General features: G+C 30.3%; 1 protein-coding gene across 1 annotated transcript in view; it reads right to left on the bottom strand.

Annotated features, from left to right (window-relative positions):
* The window catches only part of LOC111625161, a 91,231-nt gene extending 64,429 nt beyond the window's left edge, over positions 1-26,802 (bottom strand). Inside the window, exons 1-2 of the mRNA XM_023368211.1 lie at positions 26,657-26,802; positions 25,586-25,680 (exon numbers count right to left, since the gene is read on the bottom strand). The gene's annotated coding sequence lies outside the window, so the exon portion shown is untranslated. The remainder of the gene's footprint in view (positions 1-25,585; positions 25,681-26,656) is intronic.
* Between the last annotated feature and the right edge of the window lie 534 nt (positions 26,803-27,336).

The raw sequence follows: 27,336 nt of genomic DNA, 5'->3' as shown, positions 1-27,336 counted from the left end.
CAGGATATTGCAAAAATTAAGTGGGACACTCGGGTGTGTTTGCAGGTTTTAACCTTATTAAAAGTAATATTTTAAGGGAGGTTTTTTTTTTAAAAAAAAAGTTAATAATAATAATAATAATAATTTAATTTTACTTAAAAGATATATTAATTAAAAATTAAAATAAATTAATTTCGGTTATCGATATCGCGTATACCAATCGATACGTAAGGAGAAGAGGAATGATGTTTTAGGATTAATTCTTTATTTAAATCTGCCCTGTTATAATTAATTCGTACTTTAATTATTATAAAAGAGATTTCTTTGTGTGTAAATATATTAAAATAGAAAGTTGATCGTATGTAAACACGATCGAAACACGATGAAGATTTGTTATCGATTAATCGGTAGAAAATCGATGTTGCATCGCGACTACGTTGTAGAAAAATAGAAAAAAATTATAATAATAATGAAAAAAAAAAAAGTCAAATATTAAGGGGCAGGAGATAAATCCGAATCTCAAAACATCGACGGGTCAGAGTAGAGTTCACGAATATTGATTGGAGTAAACTCACGACGATCGATAAGATAAGCATCCCTTCTACTACTTCGATATAGTTCTGCTAAGTAGAACCGTCAAAGATGCAAATAAATCTATAATTTTTGTTTAAAATCCTCACCGACACGTGATCCATTGTAGCAGAAAATGAGCAAATAATATATTCATGATTGCAGGAAGGGATAATAAATTTTAAGAACCGGCTTTCTCCTATTCTAGTCAATACTACAATCGCTTAATCCACACATCTACTCCTGTTCTATAAACTATTAATCTCCAGCATAGAAAAAATAATTTGCATATATATATATATATATATACACACAAAACTCGAAAACTTTATATAACAAATATTTGATTTACATCCGCATAACGTGATATTCTAGAAAACAACATTCTTCCGATCTTCTACATATAAATATGTAAGTTTAAAAAATAAAATAGTTTCTAGATCAATTTCTCGCATAGAAAAATTAAACTTTTTACGGAAATATTTAATAAAATTGCTAAATATTAAAATTAAAAAACAAAACAATCGAATGTATACTATTGTGACATCGTCACAATGCCGGGTGCAATTCTTAATCATCTTTTAATTTAAAAAATTTCACGTGATATCCGGTCCAGACCGGAAGTTGGTATATAGTTAATTGGGGCCTCAGGCCCCTAATCTTTCCATATCTGGTCTCGATTTTCATCTATCTAACTCCGTTCCCGAGATTAACCAGGGCAGACGGACGACAGTGGAAACGTATTGTGAAAATTGCAGCCCAAATAGGAATAAAATCTAATTTAATACAGAAAATTTTCTTAAATATTAACAATGTAAGAATTTATCTGTAAATATTTTATAAATCTGTAAGTTTGAAGTCGATAAAGAATAACAATTCTTCTAATTGAATGACTCATAAATAGCAAAGAATGAAATTAATTTGTTAATCTCCTATTCGTTAAACACGCTTATTTTATCTTAAGAATATTATTTATTAATATTTTTCCAAGACTTTTGTCAGTTTGTTTCGTACGAGTAGTTAATATATTCATGATTATCGAACGGACAATAAATTTAAAGAACAAACTCTTATCAATATCAACGATCGTTTAATCCAAAACATCCGTTCCTCGTCCATAAAACTACAAATATTCATTATCAATCAACTTAAATACCTTTTTTTTTTAATTTACTAAATTTAAATATATGCTCTCCACTTCAAATCAGTAGTGGCTTGCCCCTGTACATCATACTTTACCTGTTAGCAATAATCTCAGGGAAAAATCTTTGAATTCAAACAACGTCACTTCCGATAAAAATCGGAAGTTCCCATATAGTTAATCGGGGCCTCTTGCCCCTAAGATTTCCATATCCGGTCTCGAATTTCATCTATCTAAATCCGTTCACGAGATTAAGGAAGGACAGACACACAGACGAGAATGGGAATTTATAGGTCTACAGTTTTTTTCGAATTGCAGCCCAATGAAGAAAAATAGATAAAATGTATAGATTAGTTTACGAATCAATTTAAATATTTGGATACCGAAAGTCAATGAAATTCCTCCATTTATCTGAAAATTCAATAGGATGACGTATTAATTATTAAAATATTCGAAGATTTAAACAATTATTTTACGAGTTATAACGGTAGAAAATAAATTTAAAAAAAAAAATTAATTTAAATTTTTGTTTTCGCTCGGTAAATCGAAATATTTTCGTTACTCGCAACTGAAAATATTTTTGTTTTGGTTGTATGCACACACACGAAAAAATATTTAGTTAAAGTAAATCATTAAATAAAATAACGATCAAAGTTATTTAAAGATAATTCCCATTAAATAAAAATGTATTTTTCTTTAAAATTTGAAATTTCTATCTATCGAAACATTAATTTTCTTTTATTTTTTTTTTTCTCCTCCTCCCCCTTGAAAAATATTTGAAAAAATTGTTTTAAAATACTTCAAATAAATTCTCTTCTACGTATAACTTCTATTTTGATTGACATAACGTTACTTTTGCTGTCTTCACGCAAAATTCATCGTATATTGTTATCTATCAAACGTCTCATTCTTCTTCTTGGCTTATTCTTGGCACATAGGCCTATATATTTTTTGAAATATTTGTTCATTCGAGATTCTGCTTCGTTCAATTTTATAATGCCAGAATTTCTATATATACTGTATATTTATAATCACTTAAAATTGATTTTCTCAACTCCTCGTTTGAATATAATCGTTTAAGAATTGTAAAGAAAAGGGGGTTCGAATTTCAAGTTGTAAGGAGAAAAGGTATGATGATTTTCCCCGCAAATAGTCGATTTTTTAATGTAACCTCGATATAACGCCTTCCTAAATAGCACCATTCTTATAAAGCGCTAGTGAGTACGTGTAAATATCGAGAGAACCATTCACTAAATGCTCGATTTTGCATTTAAAATGACATTTTCATCACGAAATCACGCGAATTTCAAATGATGGAGTTAAATCAAAGTTTAAATATGTTACGTTCTATTTAATAAGAATTAATTTTTCGTATATTTTACACATTCAAATCGATATTTGTAATCGCTTCCATATTTTGTAAATGGGGTTCAATAGTATCGGATTGCCTAACAGAATTTGAATTTTTAATTTAGTTTTATACGTTACAAACTTAATTTTTTCTTTTTACTTTGATACGTGAAAGTTTTGCAGATTTTTACATGTTTTTTTTTTTTTACTCCACACGATCCGATATCGTAATAAAATTTGACACGGTTTCTAGTTACATATATAAAGAATCTCGAATTCTTCCTTCGATTTATCGAAAGCAAACTGTACAGTATACCCAGAAATCGCAAAATGGAAACGAGAAATATATTCAAATTCTGTATTATTTTTTTCTGATTTACATTTTCTATCAATATTATAAGCTGATTCATGACTATTTTCGAAAGTTTTTATGGAACTGAAAGTTTTATGTACTGTACAAGAAAGAATTGTATTATCGTAGCTTACAATAAAGGCAATGTTATTCGTGTATTAACAGACTCCTAATCACGAAATCGATGATTCCGATGTTGGAAATCTCTCTCCAATATTAAACAATCTGTATATACATGTCCAATTTAGATATCGTTAACGTATAAACCATTCTGTACAGTACATTCATAAATTATATTGCATACGTGGAAGGATCTTCAAACTTATCGTTTGAAGATCCTTCCACGTATGCAATATAATTTATGAATGTACTGTACAGCCCTTCTGTACCATTCTGTGCATTCATTTCTGTTCCGTTCTGTACATTCGTAAATTATATCGCATACGTAGAAGGATCTTGAAGCAAACGTTTGAAGATCCTTCGACGTATGAACGTTTGAAGATTCCAACAAATCGAATCTATCTTGTAAAATTCTTTGTTTTGTACGCATTATAAAAAGTTTATAACTATATTTTTTAAAATTTTTTATAACTTTCGATACAAATTAAAACTCTTTTGGCATGGAAACGATTTTATGTTTCACTTTCTTGCCGAAAAAAGTGGTCATCCATCCACTTTGTTTCACTATTCTCGAATGCAAGAGGCAGTAATCTTCGAGTACTTTTTCAAACTACAACTACCTTTCAGAATCCAAATCTTTTCGAATTTTGTTCTTCCGTAACACGATCAATAACAATTTTTCAAAATATTTTTCCGAACTCCATCGATAAATTTATTTTCCGATAGCACCTACACTCAGCAGATTCAATTCTTAGCAAGCGTAGAGGATCGTAGTCATTCTCTAGTCTCGGTAGAGAGCTATTTATCCAAAAAAATATATAAAGTATATACAGCTCAGTCATCTATGCAACAGTACTTCTTCTCTATCTTTCGGAGGTTTAACATCTCGCAACTCATACATTCGCTCCGTGCAGAGAGAAAAATCTCAATTTTTCAAAATCTACATCAGTATGTTCTTCTAAAAGATCATCGAATTCATCACAAATGTTGTTCGACATTATATTCCACTCTACTGTTGCAAAAAGCCGAAAGATCGCAGAAAAATATCCCTTTTTTTTCCTTTGGCTTATCTTATTGTTATCCATCGTTATGTTTTATACCATCCATAAATCTCTTCTTCCATCCAATTCCCATATTTCCAAAACAATTTTTCGTGTTGATTCTCTTAAATTAAAAAATATTATAGTTTTATACTTTATAGATAACAAGTATTATGATAATTTATCACCTTTATATTAGTAGTAATCTTCTGATTAGTGGCGGGTGGCGATTAGTCTCCAACTAATCTGTTCTATTACGGGGCTTTAACTTCTTATTGGTCATCTAGGAATTGCCACAGCGATTCTGCTTGATCGCTCATCGTTAGCAATATTTTGTAGCTATTGCTCACAGCCTGAGAGTCTCACTCGACTATGAATAGCTCAAACACAAACTATATCCTGTTTCCAGTTTATTTCTAATCAATACGGCAAGCGAATAAGCGTTACAACTACTCTATAATTCACAATGTTTTTTTTTTAAATTAAAAACTCGGTTTTTCGTGTTAAAGACTCTTCTATCAAATTCCCGTATGAACCCATAAAAAAAAATATCAATTATAATAAAGAATTTTATAATATAACTTGAGTATCTTAAACATTGATTTATATTAAATTATTCTATATTATCTAATAAATAATCAGAAAATTATTATCGAGAAGAGATAAAAATCAAGGTGTAAACCTTCGCGAGATTCGTATCATTAAAATAACATAAAGTTCATTATCATAAGAACAATGATAAAACTTTTTTCCTCCATCTTAATGACGCCTCTTTCGAGAGGAAGCGAATATAAATAATCTCGAAGCTTATACTGAATTGTTTCCAACGATTTTTGTTCGAAAGATGAACGATTTTCCTCTCGTTTTACCTGCAAGATTGTTCTTTACCTGATTGTTGAAAGTAGAAAAACATCAAGAGCAATGTCCGATAGTCGCCAGCCATGCGGACGTCTGAATTACAAGAGAACCAAGAAGAGTGCTTATGAAGGAATTATATAGCCTATTCTATACGCTTCTAATGTTCGAAAACTATGCGAATAAACATTCATCTCGCGTCAAGATTGAGAAAAATAACAATAAATTCGTTACTTAATGAACGTTAAACGTGTTGCAACTTTCATTAATATCCCATCCGTCTCGTCCAGAACGGAATGCAGTGGATCGAATTGAAAATTGATTTTATTTCTTATTTAATTTTTGTGTAAAATACAAAAATATTAGTAATTTTAAGCAATGGAACGATGAAGAATGTCGCATTTTTGTTTTCTTTACACAATTCATATAACAATGTTACGTTTTCAAGATGCAAGATTCCTCAGCTTGGAATCGAGCCACGAGATTAGATATTGTGAGGAGAGAATTATGATTAGGAAATATAAGCTATATACTTATTATTAATGCATTAAATAAGAGAGGAAACTGATTTTAAAGATTTAAAAAATTCATTAATAAACATACATCTTCACGAATTCGGTAACCTATAAGTTTAAATATAAAAATACAACGTAAAGAAATATATTTCTATATTAATTATGCAAGACTATTTCAATGATTAGAAGTTTGTGATTAAACTTATTAATTTCTAATTAAAATTACTTATTTTATTATAAAAAAAAAGCAAAGGAAACTTAAGTGATGTATTCCCATTTCCAATTGATGTTTGCGACAATCGCTTTAGGAATCTAAATCGTTTTCTGATTTGAAGTGATTAGATTTCCTTGAAAATTTTCCTCGAATATCGTGGGATTCGAAATCACACATCTTTTAGACAAGTCGGAAATTTTATTTTCTTAAATTAAGTTAAAAGAAAAGAAGAAGAAAGAATTCTTTCCAATCGTCTTCTGGTATAGGATCATATTGCCTATCGATAGTTTAAAAATTCCATTGTTTTCAGAGGACTTAAAGAAAGAATTGTGATGTAAATATGACCGCGAATGAGATGTATTTTACAATTTTGCACCAAAATCGTTTGCAAGATCTCGAGCTTTTTGCTTGTAACTTACGGTGTAATATATAGCATGTGTTACTTCTTTTTATTGGTCGAAAATACGAAGAAACGACATTTCTACATTGAAATTTTGTGTCATATTTTGCATCGTCTACAGTGTAACCACACTTTATAAATTATTTACATTATACGTTATATATTTACAGTATATAGCCTATATACGTTATATATGTTATGCTTTCTCTAAATACGAGTCAGGAGTAGTTTATGAATTGAAGATATATATATACAAGTCTTGTGTTAAATTTAATATACTTCTCACTGTAATTTACGTGTTTTATTCAACATGTAGATAGTAATATATCTATATCATATGTTAAATAAAGATTACAATGGTATGTAAGTTGGGGTGAAAAGGATCACGTCATATTTTTAAGTTTTTATTTTTTGTGTTTTGTCCTCGATCCGTTGAAGTTTCTAGAAGTTAAGAAAAGAAATTAGTTGGAGAAACTCGCTTCGATTTCGTTGAAAAGATGTTTTGTGTGCAAAAGTGCGAGTGACAACACGTGAATACTCCCTAATTTATCATCGGTACAAGCAATAAACTGAAACATTACGCTTATGATTACAAATAAAGATACATGTCCGTTATTAAGCAAAAGTAGAGAGATTTTTGACGATTTTATGCTGTGGTAGACCTAATGTGACGGTACTCAACAACTAAAAATGCTTCTTTTTTTTACTGCATTGTGTACTGAGTTATACATAAGGTGAAATGGATCCGAATTTATGAAAATTTACCGACAGAAGAAACTACACGAACACGATAATAGAAATAATAACCATCTGTTATCATGTTCTTTACATTTTAGCTTGTCATTTTATACTATTAAATGCGTTATAACAATTTTTTTAAATTCACGAATATAGTTATTCTAATATGGTTTTAGTACAGCTGGATATAAGTGGCGGGTCTCAAATCATACCCATTATGAGCAAAACTTAACCCACAATGAGAACTGCCAGGTAGCCAGTAGGGGTAACTAAACAGGAACCTGGAGTCTTGGATCTCCAGAAGACTAAATGACTCCAAATCCGAAATAATAAAACCAAAGTGAAATTCTTTGGGACCAATCCAGAGGAACCAGAACCGTTTGACCCGCTTAGTTACGCAATGGTGGTAAGAAACGGCTTTTACTTTCATCTTTGTCCCTTTCTGTCTTGAGGGCACTAAGAGGGCCTCTTTTCTATACCCATTGTATAACAAATGTTCATGAATTGTTCTATTTTAAATTATTTTAATGTAGTGAGTTTATTTTGATCTGTTTGTGTTTAATTAGTTCGATTACCATAACTGAAAAGCACGTGACTTCACCCCAATGTAGGGGTGAAATGGATCGTTTGACATATATATTTTGAAACCTCAATATCGTCACTCGTAATAAACGTAGATGTTTAAGAATTATGCTCTTTCAATCATTAGTTGTGTTACTTGTTTTACAGTGCAGTTAATTTAATTTTCTCTGTTATAGTTTTTTTTATAATAAGCGATTTTGCTGAAACCGATCCTGTTCACTCCCACTTACTATATCCATCCTTATTTATTCATCTAATCTATAAAGCACATAATGTGACTCTAGAAGAGGAGGTTTGTTCACTGTAATCTATAAATGCATACCACGCTTCGGTAGGGGAGGATTTGCTCATCTAAATACATACAGTTCTCTAGACGAGAGAGTTTGTATAATCTAATCTATAAGTGCATACTGTATTTTACTGTAATTCTAGAAGAAAGAGACGATCGTCTACATTCTAGAGTACATACTGAGTTTCTAGAGAAGAGGATTTGTTTATCTAATTTATATTGTGCTTCTAGGAAGTTTAATCTAATCTATAAACGCATACTGTGTTTATGCAAAGGAGAGTTTGTTATCTAATCTACGAATTGCATACAAAGAGTTTCCTAAAGGGGCACACCATTTACAACTTTTGCATGTATTTTAATAGGAAATAAGTTCAAATCGTTGAATTCGAACCTCACATGGGAGTCTTCCATCTAAAAACTGATTTCTGAATAGATGAGCGATCCAATTAATGTAATTTATATATTTAAAAAAAAAAAAGTAAAAACTATCGATAAAATTTTAACATATAAACAAACAATAATCGGAAATTGTAATTAACACTAGATAATTACAATTCGATTGCACACAATAAACATATTTTGCTTTCATACATTATTTATAAACGGGATACAACTATTGTACTCTGCTTTTGTAACTGGAAATCGTTGCAACATCCGATTTGAGAAATGCGAAAAGGTTTATGGGTTAAGTGATAACAATATTACTACTTACTCATAAGTCTGTATAATGATTATCACCTTGGTTATGAACGGACAACTTAGAAATATTCTTCAATTAATGATAAACCTTCCTTTCTACAAGTACTGTAATTACAGCATTCGCTATAATTACTTTAACGAAACGAATAAAAGAAAAAAAAATTGTTCAGAAAATAATAATAATACCGTAAATTTATAATTAAATGAAAGTACTCATCTGTTTTATGAATAGATTGATTTATGTATCCTGCCATATTCATCTTTATACTTTTCCCCCGACGCGTAAAGAGGTAAAATCTTATAAAAATCGCTATAAAATATTATTATTTTTTAAAAAACAAAATGAAAAACTCGATGATCGAGCGACTGCACGTTTAAAATTCACGTATATGTGAATAAATTCGAAAACAAGTGGTATTTTACAAGAGGAAAACGTTTTGTGGCACACGTTACGAAAGACAGGTTCATTTCCTTATCAGGGAAGAATTTTCTCGGGTGAGGGAAGTGATTTGATTCCCTACCAAGAAATCATTACTTCCCGGTCATTTGATTTTGTCCCGCACACGCGGATACTCAACTCACCCCCCGTTTGACTGTGGACTTGCACTACTGACTCACTAAACGACTTAGTTCTATGCACGATACAGAAAGGTGCCGAAGTCCACAAAGGATTTCTCTCTTTTTTTCTTCTCTCTCTGGCTAATTTTTTTTATCACGAGAATATACAATATAATAAAAGCAGTAACATTTTATTATTTAAATTTATGTTTAAAATAAAAAAAAAATTCTTAAATTTCTGCAACTCCGATAGCCTTTACTTCACGAGTGAATGACTAAAATTCCAGATTTTCTGGTCTTTTTTTTTGTGTGTGTGTGTGTTTTATTCTTTCAACAGTAGCCGTTCGTTATATCTGCAATTTATCACTCGAATGTTTTATTTTGCCACTTTCGACTTACACGTGGCAATTCTTGATTATTCGCTTGATTTTTCTTCTGGAAACAATACACAAAAGGGTGTAGCGATAAAACATTAGATTACAGTACATATCAATAATATCTACTGAATAAATTCGTTCTGGAATAAAATATTTATGATAAAAATAAGAAATGTTTTTATAAAACGTAATTTTCCGAATAAGAATTTCAATAAGGGATTTGATATTACCCAATACTTGCTGATAGAAGATTAAAAATTTCACTCGATTAACAACTAAATTAAACTATATTAACAGTATATTTACTGGCTACAATAAGCAAAATTGACAATTTAAAACTACCTCCGAATACAGTAAAATTTCTAAATCGTGTTTAACCATTACCAGGAAAATAGCGTTATGGAGGAAGAATCTTTCCTGTGTTTGATGTGCGATGAAAGCTTCTGTAGCAAAAAAAAAAAAAAAAAAAAACGGAGCAAGAATAAGATTTGGTTGAAATCTTTTTTGCATCGACATGACTTAAAAATTTTTAGAATCGAACTTTATATCTTACATACCAATATAAACATGATATGCGCCATGTAATTTTATGGTAAAGCGCAACTTCTGTTCCATCTGTAGCGAATTTCTCTGTCTTTTTTTCTTTACAGCTGCTGCTTCTGACAACAGTTTAACACAAATATTGCCTTATATTTTATGTACTCTATCAACGATAAAAGATTTTACATGTTAGACAGGAATTTTTATACTTTTTTATATATTTTTGGAAACATAAAAAAAAAAACAGGTGAAAATCTATAAGTAGCATCACCGAAATGTGGAATGTCTCCTATTAGAATTTGAATAAAGTTATTACTTCTTTGACATTTTATTTACTGTTATTAAATTATAATTATATTGTATGGTAAATGTAATTTATTATACAGTAAATCTTCTAAACTATGGCAATTGATGGGGGAAAAAAAAAATAGATGGCCGTTGTTAGGAGGTAGCCGTTATTGAAGGTTCGACTGTAAAATAACTCTGTTAAATGTTTAAAGTATTATATTATTGTATTTATTCTAATATAAATGTTTTGAAATATTATTTTTGTTTTGTAAATAAATCGACGACTTAAGAAAATAAAGAGGGGCGATCAAAGAACAAAATTGATGTTTAGCGGAGTGTTTATTCTATAAAGTTAGTTCCGTAAAGTTACCGACCATAATTTTATGCTCTATTAATTTAGGCATTTTGTATATAAACCACGAATAAAAAAAAATCTAATAATAAATCCCTTAGATTAAGCATTTTCATAATTTCAAAAGCTGAATATACAAAAATTTCCACCAATAAAAACACGTGTTCCGTAACATACAAGATTTCCTGACTCGTACGGCAACGTCATCACAATAGTGTCACGATCGATGACGTCAGCAAAGATAAGCAGAAAAGATAAAAAAAAAAAAAAGTTCGGCCTTGAAAAGTTGTATAAACAAGTCCGGAGCAAGGTGATTAAAGCGTAGAAACTAAAATTTCGGTTTTGTTTAATATGGAATTAATAAAACAAACTTTTTTTTAAAAAAAATGCCAGTAAAACTGCACTCTAATTAAGGTAATTAATGCAAATTATTAGATAAAGAAAAAGATTTTTATAATAATTAATAATTAAAATAGTATTTAAATGTTTTTATAAGAGTAAAAGCTAAAAAACAAAACAAAATGGAAGAGAATATCAAACAGTTACTTGCCAACAAAAATCTTCAATTTGGCAATCGGATGTTTTTCAAATGTCGTTAGATCTTATTTATCGAATATCCCTGGAGAGCAACTTGGCTTATCCGGAAGGGAACACAATTCTCAAGATAGTTTCCATTGTTACATTCGCATGTCTCGTGCATTTAAATGTAACTCCGACACGGAATCACACCAATAGAAGACAATCACATAACGCGTACCAATCGAAATCTGCTGAATTAATTCGAGTCCAGTCTTTACAAAATAGTCCTTTTGTTAGTCCTGGATATTACTTGCTACCGATGGTGTTACTTGTACAGTTACCGCACACACACACAAACACAGATACACACGCCTCGTTACTTTTAATAATATTGCAATTTTCGAATCGAGCAATACGTAATCCTAACGGTAAATTTATCCGTTATCCATCCACGAATGAATAGAAGACGTCATAATTCCTGATTGGCTGATAAATTTCGAAAAGAAGAAAAGATAAATCTCGTCTTCTTTGTCGATCGATAAAAACCCCTTCTTTACTCTTCCGAGTCGTACGACCGAATGTCTACCTCGTCGACGGCCTTCCTTTCTTACGTCACGTACAATCCGCGCCTCGCCATCTAGCGTCCGAAGCGGAAACTAACATCGACAATCGAATTTATAATTCAACGCGTTATTTACTAATACTATTATTATTTTTATTTTTCCTTTCGATACGTAATAAATTTGTCGCTTAAAATCCGGAGAGTCTGAAACGTATCCTGTTCTGTTTAACAATCAGGATGTAAGTTATTTTATTTTTTTTTTTTTGTTTTACAAATTGGCGCTTACTTACCGCTTTCATTACTATTCATTTTCAGTACTCCATTTTGTTATCGGTATAATAAGTCGGTTAAACAATAAAAAAAAAGGTACTGTACTTTAATGAAAATGCACGCAAGTAGAGGTTACAAATATTATCATCTATGGGAGGGTCAGAAGTTACTTTTCATTCGCTTTCCACACCGATAGATAGGAACGTTGTATCGAGTTAAAACTAGTTCGATTTAATACAGATAATTTAAGTTCATTCTACTGGAATATAAATAATCTAGACTTTCATTTTCATTATTATTATTATATATATATATTGGCGTGGTAGAATGAAGGTAGAGAAATAATAAATTGAATTTATCAAGAGATAGAAATGGTTCCGAGTCAAGGAAAAAAAAAATACAAATAAAAACATGTATAAATTTATATTAATACATCGCTTGTAAAATTAGAAAATTTAAATATCGATAACTGTATTATATATCTTTATTAAACTTATGATTGCATCTTGATAAAAAGATGAGGAATTGAAAGAAAGCAATTTTGATGGATAGGATATCGAAGTAAATTTCTTTTGTAATTACAATGAAATCAATTAAATATAAAAATTATGTGCATGAGAGATATTACTTATTTATCGCTTCTCTAAACTTAATTATGTGCGATTTTTCTTTGTTTTATTTTAAATTAATCGTAAAGAACGGCACAAAAATAACCCGACGGCGAAGAAAATCGATATCTATAAAGGTAATCTCTTAAAATATATATAATTCTTAACTGAAGAAGGTGTGATTTCGTATTTCTAATTAATTCAATTGGTAAAAAAATGGATTCATATTTAATAAAATAATATTTTAACTTAGTAGATATGGGCAAATCTTTTATAATTGAGTGTTGGCAACTAATCTCAGTTGCGTTTAAAAGAAGAGAGGGGGGAAAAATCTTTTATATAAATATCAAAAGTGAATAATTTAGTTATCAGAAGTGAATAATTATATTTAGTTTTTAAACTGCAAACGAGCAGGTTATTAAGCTAATTAGAGATATTTATTCATAATAATGTTTGCTATAATTAATTTGCACTTCAGACCGGTTAGTTCCGCAACATTGGTTTTTAAATAGATATTATGCGGTCTGTTATGCAAACCATTAATAAATTTATTGATCTTTCGACTTTATAATTGTAAAAATTACAATTTTTTGATCTTCGGCACTAATATATTCCGTATTTATCATCGTGGAATCCGTGTAAATCTTCAAAGTTCTAGTGAATTACAAGTTTTTGCTCGTCCAGTCGAAGTAATCAAAACCGTTTATTTGATAGAAATTCGAAAATTCGGATATAAAAAAAGGGGGAATTTTTGGAGGGTAGAAGAGGGGGAAGTTTGCTGATGGGTAGAGTAGTTGTTTGTTGACTTAATTTCTAACAAGCCATTATTTTATCGCTATTATATAATAGGTTTTAATCCTCCAACCGACGTCAGAAGCATGTGTCCCAATTTCGACATTCACGTGACTTATTTGGCACGTTATCAAAACTAGGCCCAGTACAAGACTCCTTTCTTTTTCTTAAATCGCCTTCATCACTATTTCCGATTCCATCGGAATCTAATTACATCTGGGAAGAAGGAAAACCGGGGGAAAAAAATCGATATTTTAACTTAAACATCGCTTAAATATAAGAGGAAGAAGTAACAGAAAAAGTGTAAACAGCTACTATGTACTCGAATGCTCTCATATTCGGTCTCGACTTGTCAGATGGGTTGCACGTTTAAGTAAAGACTTTCATTTAAAAAAAAGTGCGATCACACCCGGATGATGAAACGACTGGTGCAATGTGTACCAGTTGAATCATAGGTAAGGTGCTTTCGGAGTAAGATTGATTAGCAGGGTTGTATGAAGGTCATCGAGGAGGAGGCTCGCACTGCAAGGTGTCACTAAACAGCCTTCGTGACGTCATTATTTAGTGCCCATTGTTTATCGACACTGCAGCAAAACTATGATAAATTTTGCCTACACGACCAGATAAACTTTATCGTAGACTTTGCATTCGATATAAATAACTGGAATTGCATTCGCAGCGGGACGTAATAATTGCTGTTGAAGCACCTAAGAAAACAGATTGCAGAATTGTCGATATGTGCCGACTTCCCTAAGGCAAATCGGAATTATGTGATAAAATGTAATTGCACAAATAAGAATTTCTATGAGCTTTCCGAAAGTCAAAGTCGTATAGCTTATTATATAGTCCGGATAAATGTAGAAATCTACGAATTGGAACGGTTTGTGCATCATTTCATTGATAAATGATGATTCTTGAGTATTTTAGAGTGATCTAGAACACTTAAGTACAATGAAAAGTTGAATCACTATCGATAAATTCGTTGACGACATTCGAACAAAGTTACTCTAAATGTAAACCCAAAGTACGTTTAATAGCGTAAAGGTAACGGTTAATTATATATACATATATATACATATATATATATATATATTTTTTCCATCTCATCCGTTTTAAAGCTACGAATAAATTTATTATGAAATATAGTCTTTATTATACGTTTGCGATGACGTAAAGTAGTAAATTGACTAAAGAAATGTCCTCGAGCAAACAGAAATCTTTCGTTATCTCAAATTTGGATCGCTTAAAAACCATACAATTTTCCGAGATGCCGCCGAAAAAAATAGAAATTGCAACGTAAATATTTATTCCAATATGTCAATAAATAACAAAAAAAAAAACGTGTATTTTTTCAACTTCTCGATGAAAGCAACCAAATCAATGCAAAGCCAAGTCTGAATTTTGCTTTGTAAACATTGATACACTAAGCTACAGCATAGTATCAATATAACAACAAAGGCGCTAAATCGAGATTATAACTCGAATTAATAGATTTTAATAACAAAAATTATTCTTGTTGAAAAAGATTATACAATATAAGAGTCATAAAGGCCAAAGAATACCAAGAAGGATAGAATTAATTAACGGTGAAGAATCAAAAATATTTTATGGATTAAATGGATCAATGGTGGAATTATTAATAAAACAAACAAAGGAGAATCCCCAACGTTTATCACTCCTATTAACTTACACATAGACTTGAACCGAAAATGAATGGTGAGTATTGAAATGCAATTATTCAATGAAGAGAATTCGCAATTACAGAAATCCTTAATTACCTCTAAATGTTTATTCACTATGATAATATATAATACTATATATATATATATATATAACTTAGTATTGAATGATATAAACATTCGATTCGTTTCGTTTATTTAATTTAAGATAATTTCTTAAGTCAAATTAATTCGATCCTGGAAACAATCCCAGTAAAGTACAGATGCCAAAATTAATCTGTCGATATTAATATACTGTATAATAAACAAGTAGGAACAATTTACAATAATTTAGTTCAACATTATACAACATTACATATGTACAAACTTGCCAGAAACCATGATATTATATCGTAACTGTAGTTTACTGGGGGGAGGGTGGAATTATTTACGATATTAACGTACATATTTTATAAAATTTTTCTTATTAAACTGCAACCGGTAAGTCTATAAATTAACTTTATAGCATTTTTTTTTCTCCCGTTTAAAATTATAAAGAATGATTTATTATTAATATTCTAACCTAAGATTAGCTTCTCGGTCGCTTTAAAAAAATTATTATTATTAAATAAACTCATCGTATACAATTTATTTAAACTTTATATAAGTAAAATTTTATTAAGATTTGCATAATTATTTAATCGTTTTTATATATTTAGAACTTATTTCTGTGCGCCAACACGCTCGGAGGATGTATAATACGAAGGTAATTATAGTTTCGATTAGAACCGTTAATCAATACTCGATATAGCGCCAAGTTGGCACTAAATCGAAGACTTTAAATGATAAAAACGATTAAAATGGACGCACAAATATGAATTTTGAGTGTTTGAAAGTCACGTAATGGTGATAACGATGCTCTCCGAGATGCAAAATTGTACATTTGGTAATTCACAGAGGCTGAAGCATTCTCTATTTAAATATTTCTATCCTTTAAAATGAACAAAATTCTGTTTAATTTATTATATTTTCGATATAAATAAACACATAATATTAATTATATCTTGTCTCGATATACATATAAATTAAAATGAAGCTACGATATTCTTTGAAAAGAAATTTATTTATTATTGAAATTATATTAAAAAAAATTATTTGCTTATATTTTAAAGCGAAGAAGACATCTTAAATGATGAAATAAGTATACAGTTCGATATTTAAACAATACAAAATACGAATTTATACTCGATAAAGGGTGAAGGAAGGAGATTTCATATAAAATTTACCACATTTAAATAAAAATAACAAATTGCACTTATCATTTTTTTAAAGATGCTTAAAAGAGAATATTAAATTAAGTTCTTAAAAAAAGTATGTTATTTTATTTGTCAAGTTTACTCGGAACGATTCCGCCGTTGTTTACCTTATGTCATACGTATATATTATTAAAATATGGCCTATTAGACCGCACGAGTTTCTTTGGGATTTATTGTGTTCCTTTTGAGTCTTTCCAGAAGCAAATTTATCCCGACGATATTCAACCTGGTCCTATTTGTCTATCGAAATCCACGTGATGCGAATAGAGGATCAGAAACTTAATCATCGGAAGTGTTCGACGCTATCTCTAGAGGAGAATTCTGACGTCATAATCGAGTTATATAGCCTTTATTATAAACTCTCTTACTTCGATTCGATGCGGATCTCCTTTCTCGACAATACAAGATCAAATTATACAATATCTCAATAAGAAAATCGTAGTCCAATTGAGCAAATTATGGGCGTAATTATCTTCAAACTTGGAAATTTATGTACTACTTCGACTATATAAAGATTAATAAATGGAAATTGTCCGTATTCTCATGGTAAACAATAAGAAAAAAAAAAAATACATCAGTTATCTACATAATCTCTACACATCCATCAATCATACTCTTCTCTTCTTTGACAGCGAGACATTTCTGTTATTCGCTCCTGTCTTAATAGTTTGATTGCCTTTTTTTTTTTTTTAACTTTAGCGAATTGATTTGAATGTTTAAAAGTAAAATAACAAATCGCAATTTGATGTAATAAAGCTTCTTTTTTGCTTTTCAATTTTCTTCGTAACGCTCGCAAATTTTTACAGTTATTGCTCGGATTTCTAGAGATTTTTCGACATTTTTAAGAGAATAAATAAAAATTCTGATAAATCGAACAATCAGGGAGTGTTTTATATGTAATGTACAAAAATATCAGCACCAAAACCAGTCTCGACCAGTCCATTCAAACCGGTTAACTGAACAAAACCCGAAAGAAAACGTTAACATTTTGTAATGCTCCACTCGATAAATAGTATTAAATTTACAAAGATTATTATCAATTTTAATCGAAAATACTATAATTATTTACCATCTTTACCGGTAAACATTATGAAAAACACAAGCTATAATTTGTTATCCATCGGACCGAGCAACAACTTGGTATAGTTTAATGTCGTACTATCGGTTTTAATATCATTCAATATTATATTTTTGAGTGTATATTATATCAATAAACGTCCCTACTTAACTATCAAGTTTAAAATTACAAGTTTAACAACCGTAAATTGTTAAATATCGATCCTAAAAATGACCAATAGAGTTGATAAATGCTAAGATGTTTGACAGGAGACACGAATATTTTCCACTTTTCCACTTGTTTAGTTACACTTTCCTAATCATATAATCGGTAACTAATCCATATCAATCAATTTTCTTTTCGGTTTTACACGCGAATTTTCACACGTTGACATCATCTAAGACAATACTTTTTCACACGACGATATCCTTTATAATAACGTGACCTTATTCAAGAGTGCTGCTGTTCATATATTTTTTTACTTGGCGGTCCCTTTTATAGCGAATTGAAAGAATTACTTTGTATTGCAACTCCCTTATTATTTGGTCCTTCTCTTTTTATTCGGCCAACCTCTTTATAACGTAGTAAAAGAAGGAGAAATTACTCGGGGATACGTTCCAGTATTAACTTCCCTTTTTTTGAGTCACCTTCTTTAGTCCTATCCTACAGAAAAATATAGCACTATTTATTTCTTTCCTTTTTTTGCTCGGCCATCTCCTTTATAGCGTAATGGAGAAATACTCGGATACACGTTTCCTTTATTATTTATCTCCCCATTTTTTTTTTTTTTTAACTTGAAAAACCCATTTATAGCGTAGCTCAATAACGTGATATGCAGGAATATAATTCCTCTTTATAACGTACAGTAAAATCATTGAGTTATTACGATTCAGGGCCACGCTTCTCTTTTTTTTACTTGGAGATCCTTTTTTTTATAGTGTTCCCGAGGCCATAATAATGTCCTAAAGTATAGCCGAGAGCGGATATATTTCCCAAATAGTAGATCGCGAACTACCGAAAGTACGATTTATCAAAGCGGGACGAATGACACAATCGGGAAAAGAATTAGGAAAAACAAAAAAATAAGGAACTTATCAAGCATCTACGACACAATAAGTTATCAAGATATTATCTAGAATAGCATCGTTTGTAAATAAATCGATTCGATAATTGCATAATTAGTCGAGATTGATAGAAATTTCCATCAGTCATATAAATAGATATCCGTTTGAGCTGGCATACATCCAAAATATTCGAGAATTCGACTTACGTTCCTCCTAAAAACCAGAAGAGTTTTTAACGTCTGAAAACGTAACATTAGAGAAAACTATTCTACTGTTTAATAGGAACGGAACTTACCGGTAAAGGGAGAAAAAAACCCCGAAAAACTACAAAAATTTCGACTCGATATGTCGAGTGAAACCGACCATTCCCATTATTTTCCTCTCCCATTACTCATTCGATAAGTGAAATATGTGCTTAAAATAGTTAAAACTATAAAAAAATATATATATAAGACGTCAAATCATCAATATTTACTTATTGAAACATCATGAGCTTTTTTAAGAGATCCTTATCAGATTGCATTAAGCGTGATAAGGTATCTCGGTCTTTATAAGTCGATAAGTTTCCTTAAAAATGGAATAAAAACGAGTTTAGGAACCCTTTGTAATGATGATAAAGTTGTTAATCATCATCGACTCGATTCGTAGGGATTTGAATAAAGAAGTGCAACGTGTAACGCTATCAGAGTCATTCGACTTTACCTTGACTCTAATTATAGTTTAACCTATTTTGAATGCTTTAATTCTTATCAAATTAACCTTAAACATTAATAATATATACTACAACCAGTCGACGTTAGACTAACGGGTTGAAAAACCCTATACGGAACCCGAAACGTTTCGAATTTTCACCGTAATAAATCCAATTATACCCTTCATTTAAATGGAATTCTGTGTTATTGGAACCGAGGATTTCGCGAAGAAAATGAAGACGATGTCGTTTATAGTCATGTGGTTTTGACCGTAGGGACCCGTGAATATTCATCACCTTATTGATAATATCGTGTAGGGTTCTTAATGACGACAACCGTTCCGATGGGATGGGATCGAGCGACAAAAACCGGAAGTGGCAATCACGTGGTGCAAAAGATGCCCATTACACCCATCTGCTATCCCATATAGGGTAGCGAATCGTCACCTACACTTAACTGACCCTATTTTCGTACTTTATATTCGATAGAACCTACGAAAGTGACCGAACGTAAAAGGGGGGTGTCGCTAAGCAATTTCTTAGAGTAGAGAGACAGTCGTTCCAGTTAACGATCCCTAAACGTGTCCCTATGATATAAACGCATCGGTCGAACGTACGAAAGCTCGNGTATAAAAATATATATATATATATTTTTAATTTTTATAATTTATAACATTTCTTTAGAGAAAATAACGTGTAGTCTACATCATGCCGTTCACGTATAATAAAAATCCTTGCGAGTCCAAGTTTACACCTGGAATTTTTTAATAATTTAAAGTAAAACGATGGAGTTTAACATTATAAACGTATTCGTGTTATAAAACTGTAACGAATTTAATTATTAATAACAATTTTAAGGCGTTTCTCTTTTATTTATAAACACTCGTACAGGAAATATCTTTGTGAACTGTTTAATTCTATAGCGTAAATCTAATTCAGCTACAGTTTATAAACACCGATGTGTAGGGCTAAAGAAATAAAAATAACTTATATAAAACTGTTCTACATTATTAATAGAAGTTTTTATACATATTTAACAAGCATCTTCATGTTTTAAGTCTATGTTAGAATATTATTTGTGTAATTCTATGTAATTCTATGTGCAGTTGTATGCACTCTTTACCTAATTCTACATAATAGTGAAAAATTCTATGTAACTCTAGAAAATCTTGCATAATNTAAAACTATATAATTGTAAGGAAGAATTTTTTTGAAATAACTGTCTCCTCTAACTGTTTCGATTAACATTAGAACGTCAAAGAACTATTATTCTATTATTTTTTTTTTATCTTTTAATTTTCAGATTTTTCAGCTCCTTTTCCCACTTTTTGAAACTAATACAAAACTATAGTAATTTAATCTAGTGAAACCCGATTCGATACAATTCAGGATAATTGAATTTATCAAAAGTATTGTAACGCTTTACCTATTCTTATCCGGGTTTAACAGTTATGCCATAGAAAATAAAATTCAAAATAAAGAAAAAAATAAATAAATAAAATAAATTCCACTTTTAGTTGCTTTATATTATTAGAAATTACTTTGAAAAGTAACAGATTTAATTAAAAAAGAGCAACGAAATTCCTACTCTATTGCGTTTTGTAATGAAAAAAGGTAACAAAAACTGCATTCGGGTTGCATAAAAATCTGCACGAAAGGTTGAAAATATATAAATATATATTTTTTTTTCTTAATTTTTAACCTTTTTTCCCTCCTTTCCTTCTCCTTACTTTTGTATAAGATAATCTCAGTTTACATATGTAGATGCGGCGAAGACGAACAAAAGACGTAACAAAATATCCCGTAACTGCTTTTATTCATTAATATAATAACTCTGTCAAATACATTAAAGTTTCTTAAATTAAATACTGCATCTAAATATCATTTAAAACCCGAAATAACGCGTGAAAATTCGATTCCGACTAGAACAATACGAAAAATTATAATAGTCCGTTCGCATACTTTACAAAGATCGTAAGCAAAGTACAAGAAAAATGAAGATATTTATCGAGTTTTAACGATTTGCATAAGCTGTAAAATGAATAAAAAAGCTAGTTTACTGTACAATATAAGTGATAAAAATGTACAGAAAAAAACAATACAGTAAATTGTAATGTTAAGTTAAACGTAAAAACAATAAACAGTACTCGATCAGACGTGGAGGGAGAAAAAAAAAATGAATGTTAAATGTATTATTATGGCATTTTTTAGTATAAATATCCCGCAGTAAAATATATTTTATTTATTTTTATTTTGTGATAAACTATAAGTTGGAAAAATTCATTTCTACTTGTTTAGTCAAAGGAATAAATAAACAATTTTTATAAATTCGTTTCCAGTTCGGATCGAATATTTCTCGCATACTTATAAAAAAATATACAAAATTTAAAAGAAAAAAAAGGGGTAATTTATATAAACAAATGAATAAATAATAAATTATATGTATTTTATGTATTGTTCTGATGCATTTTTAAGGTTTTTCTGTCAAGTTATCGACTTTGCAGGTTAAAATATTGTGATAATTTACGCTGTTTATACAGGTTTTTACATTAAACCTGCGTAAACCGGACTCGAATATCTTTACCGGTTTGGCAGGTTTCCGTTTTGAACGGGTTTTACTGTATTAACTTAAACAAACAAAGCGATTCTCATAGCGCTTATGGTGCTTAGACGTGAATGGTTCTCTTTAGAACATAGATTAAAACAAATGGTTCTCATTGTTTATAAAGTAAACTATTCTTTGAGAGTATTAAGCTATTGAAAAGTTTTCATATTGCATAAATCAATGAATAAGATTCTTTGTGAATAAGACAATAAGCTCTTCTCATAGAGCAAAGAGTGATAAAGACTCTCGTAAAGCAAAGACTAATAAACAATTTTCATAATGATTTCGATCAATAATTGTTCTTATAATTCAAATATCAATAAGAGCTTCTCATAGCGCTTAAAACAGTAAAGGTTCTCATAATTTTCTTATAGTTAAACGTCAATAAATGTTATTAAAGTAAGAGTACCAAAATGAAGGACCAACAAATGATTCACAGACTAATAAATTCTCATAGTAATTAGATTAATGAACAAGTCTTCTATTAAATTAGTTTAATACACTTCTCATAGTATAAATATATATTAACAAATGGTTTTATTGATAAATGTATAAATTAATTTAATTATTATTGTAAAAGACTCGTGGCACCCGCAATCCCGATACTTGTCCATAGCGAATTTATTTATAGAGCTGTCAATTTCCTATACGAATTCATTAATTCTGAAATATTTTTGCAGATATATTGATTTAAATTGATCAATGAAAACTAGATTAATCAAAATATCCTAGTTAAATATCGACTATTATGTACCTTTTTTTTTTAAAAAAAAATTAATAAATATAATAAAAATCTCTGTTCTTCATTCATCTAAGCTTCAATTTTTTTTAAACCAATTTGGGTAGGTCCTGTAGAATCTTAAATTTTCGCGAATATATTAAAAAAAATTCATAAATTTTACAGGAAAATGAATTTTTGCGATAAAATATGCCTTCAATTTTATACTGGGAATGCTTAAAAGCGTAAAATTATCAGATTAAATAAAGGAAAAAAAAAAATTAATCCGTGCGAGGAAAAGAAGCGCTATAACTATAAGGATATTCGAGATTTATCCTTCTCCGTTCTATTTGCTATTCTGCAAATATTAAAGCCAAATGTTGCATAGTAAATACGATTATTTTCTACATAAAATCATAATAAAAATACATATACGTATGTACACTTTTATATAGAGCATAGATCTGTCTTTCATACAGCTATTTTCTGGTAAATGCGTTAGATAGTATAGAAAAACATATCGATTTAATCGCATGGACAGCTTAATTATAACCACACATATATACACATAATTGTTAACAATTGATCAAAGAATTGACTTAAACGTCCTATGATCATCTTTTTCCGCATCACTATAAGCGTTTGATGATAAATGATGTAAGAAAGTGACCATCCTACTAGAAATCGAATCGGTCTATGAGGATGGCCATTATTTTTCTATCTATAGAAGGGAATATTTCGTATAATAAATGATTTCGGTGCATATTTAAAAGGGGGTAGAAGTGACTTACCTGAAAAAAACAATTTTTAAGAGAATTCTCTTTGACACGGCATCGAATTTTCGTTAGAAAAGTTTATATTTGAATATTACAAAGGTTACTTAAGCGCCTCTTAATCCGATTTACTTAAGAATTAAACAAATTTAATCATTTCTCTTAAAACTAGATCTTTTCTGATATTAATTAATGATTACAAGTTAATGAGAAGTATAAGTTAGAGGCAATTAAAGAGTAAATCTAACAGAGCAGCTACACATATCAATTTTTTATCATATACTATTAACTAACTATTTTTCTCTCCCTCCATTTTCTAGTTCATTTATTAATTAAATTAAATAAACGATATTTAAAAAAAAAACTTACAAAATTGATGATATAATGTTTGTTTTACTTTGTTTAAACAAATCACAAAACCTGTTTTTGATACTCCTTTTTTTTAAATGTAAATTTAGAACAGTCTCTGATGATTTTTCCTTAAATTTAAACCATTTTTTTTTTTAATGTTCTTTGATAAATTTGGCGCATTATTTCTCATATATTTAGGGCTGTTCCTGGTAATTTTTCACATAAATTCAATAAATACGAAACAATTTCTAGTATTTTACATACAAATCTGCCATGCTTTTCCCAAATTTAACAGTATCTTTGGTAATTTTTTTTAAATATATTTGCAACAGTTTCTAATGATTTTCTTATAATTTTAGACCATTTTCTCATGCTTCTTCCTAAATTTTACACACAAACTTATGATCTTTTTTGTAATTTTCTGAAATTTTGTTCTGATGCATTTTTAAGGTTTTTCTGTCAAGTTATCGACTTTGCAGGTTAAAATATTGTGATAATTTACGCTGTTTATACAGGTTTTTACATTAAACCTGCGTAAACCGGACTCGAATATCTTTACCGGTTTGGCAGGTTTCCGTTTTGAACGGGTTTTACTGTATTAACTTAAACAAACAAAGCGATTCTCATAGCGCTTATGGTGCTTAGACGTGAATGGTTCTCTTTAGAACATAGATTAAAACAAATGGTTCTCATTGTTTATAAAGTAAACTATTCTTTGAGAGTATTAAGCTATTGAAAAGTTTTCATATTGCATAAATCAATGAATAAGATTCTTTGTGAATAAGACAATAAGCTCTTCTCATAGAGCAAAGAGTGATAAAGACTCTCGTAAAGCAAAGACTAATAAACAATTTTCATAATGATTTCGATCAATAATTGTTCTTATAATTCAAATATCAATAAGAGCTTCTCATAGCGCTTAAAACAGTAAAGGTTCTCATAATTTTCTTATAGTTAAACGTCAATAAATGTTATTAAAGTAAGAGTACCAAAATGAAGGACCAACAAATGATTCACAGACTAATAAATTCTCATAGTAATTAGATTAATGAACAAGTCTTCTATTAAATTAGTTTAATACACTTCTCATAGTATNTATTATTTTAAAGGTTTTTTTAGGGATTTAAAAACGATATATTTAGCCCGAAACTTATAATTTATATAAGGTTTAATATAAACCATAGAAAGGCTTTATATAATGTGGATTTTACATTAGAATCTAGAATTTTTACCTTTATTTTTTCTAGAAATGAGATGTTCTAGAAAGAATAAGAATGGTCCAAATACAAAATCATGTGGTTTTTGCGGGGCCTCGGGGAAAAGTTATTAGTGGAGGGCCCAAAAACGAATTTTTTTAAACAAATTTGAAAGCGTGAGGCCCCTCTGAGCGCTGGGCCCCGAAAAGCCGACGTTCGAGCGATTCGAAACGATGTTAATTAACGCGCCTTTAAATCATTTAATATAAATTCTATCAGCTTTCGGAGTTTGAATTTAATTATAAATTTAACATAAATCATACGGATTTAAAATGTCTTTACACTTTGATAAATAATGAGCAGATATAAAGCAATTAAATCAGTAAAAAGAGCCGCCATAACATAAAGAACTGATTATAGAGAAAGAGAGAATTCCAGAACCTTACCTTATGTTTTGTAGCTTATCCACCAAAACTAATCTGCAGTTTCCTGTTATTCGTTGGATATTTTCGAAAATAGAATATATCAAATGGCGACGAATCTATAATTAAAAAAATATATATATAAGACGTCAAATCATCAATATTTACTTATTGAAACATCATGAGCTTTTTTAAGAGATCCTTATCAGATTGCATTAAGCGTGATAAGGTATCTCGGTCTTTATAAGTCGATAAGTTTCCTTAAAAATGGAATAAAAACGAGTTTAGGAACCCTTTGTAATGATGATAAAGTTGTTAATCATCATCGACTCGATTCGTAGGGATTTGAATAAAGAAGTGCAACGTGTAACGCTATCAGAGTCATTCGACTTTACCTTGACTCTAATTATAGTTTAACCTATTTTGAATGCTTTAATTCTTATCAAATTAACCTTAAACATTAATAATATATACTACAACCAGTCGACGTTAGACTAACGGGTTGAAAAACCCTATACGGAACCCGAAACGTTTCGAATTTTCACCGTAATAAATCCAATTATACCCTTCATTTAAATGGAATTCTGTGTTATTGGAACCGAGGATTTCGCGAAGAAAATGAAGACGATGTCGTTTATAGTCATGTGGTTTTGACCGTAGGGACCCGTGAATATTCATCACCTTATTGATAATATCGTGTAGGGTTCTTAATGACGACAACCGTTCCGATGGGATGGGATCGAGCGACAAAAACCGGAAGTGGCAATCACGTGGTGCAAAAGATGCCCATTACACCCATCTGCTATCCCATATAGGGTAGCGAATCGTCACCTACACTTAACTGACCCTATTTTCGTACTTTATATTCGATAGAACCTATGAAAGTGACCGAACGTAAAAGGGGGGTGTCGCTAAGCAATTTCTTAGAGTAGAGAGACAGTCGTTCCAGTTAACGATCCCTAAACGTGTCCCTATGATATAAACGCATCGGTCGAACGTACGAAAGCTCGCATTTATACTTCCGATATATGTTTAATTAAATTCTTCGTACGATAACTAAATACACATTGTTTTAAGTAGGGCATAAATTTTTACCTGTTTTATGAGCTTGGATCTTTTCCACTTTTCGACGAGGAATATGGCGCTATTACGTGTGTACAGAAGGGAAATGGTCCAGCTTATGTCCTCCAAACGGATAACGCCATCTGGTGGCGGCTCACGGACTTTCGCAACGGTGGTGGTGATGATGATGACGACGACGACGATGATGATGATGGTGATGACCACGCGGCTCTTTTCTCTAAGCGCTTTGCATGGACGCAAAGACCTTCAACCCAATCGAACATCTTTCCATATTTCCTACCATTTTCGTGATATTAGTGTCGAGGAGTGTTGTGGTGGTGTATATATGTATGAAACAATGGATAAACTTACCTGTTCTTCTGTGTGAACACGTGTAAGGAAAGAGAGGAGACCTCTGGGATCTATTGTCCGCACTTCCGTTTGTCTGAGTAAAACCCTGTTTCTCCCCCAAAGACTAATGCCAATCGTTTGGTGACTAGAAACGAATTAAATGTTCTAAAATTCTGATTAAATTTCGAAAATTCTCATTAAAATCGATTGATGGATAAGGTCAAAATTCATCTAACACAAACAGTTTTATAGACGTTCCGGTTGTTCGAATATTTTCCCAAATTGTTACTTAATCCTCTTTTCGACTGTTAAACAGCGAGTAGAATCACCTTGAAATATTCTATTTAAATATTTAGGTCATT

This window comes from Centruroides sculpturatus, unplaced genomic scaffold (genome assembly GCF_000671375.1).
Source record: "Centruroides sculpturatus isolate CEXI.00-Female unplaced genomic scaffold, Cexi_2.0 scaffold439, whole genome shotgun sequence".
Taxonomy (NCBI): Eukaryota; Metazoa; Arthropoda; class Arachnida; order Scorpiones; family Buthidae; genus Centruroides; species Centruroides sculpturatus.
The sequence above is the reverse complement of the archived record's forward strand: the minus strand, read 5'-3'. Positions and strand labels throughout refer to the sequence as shown.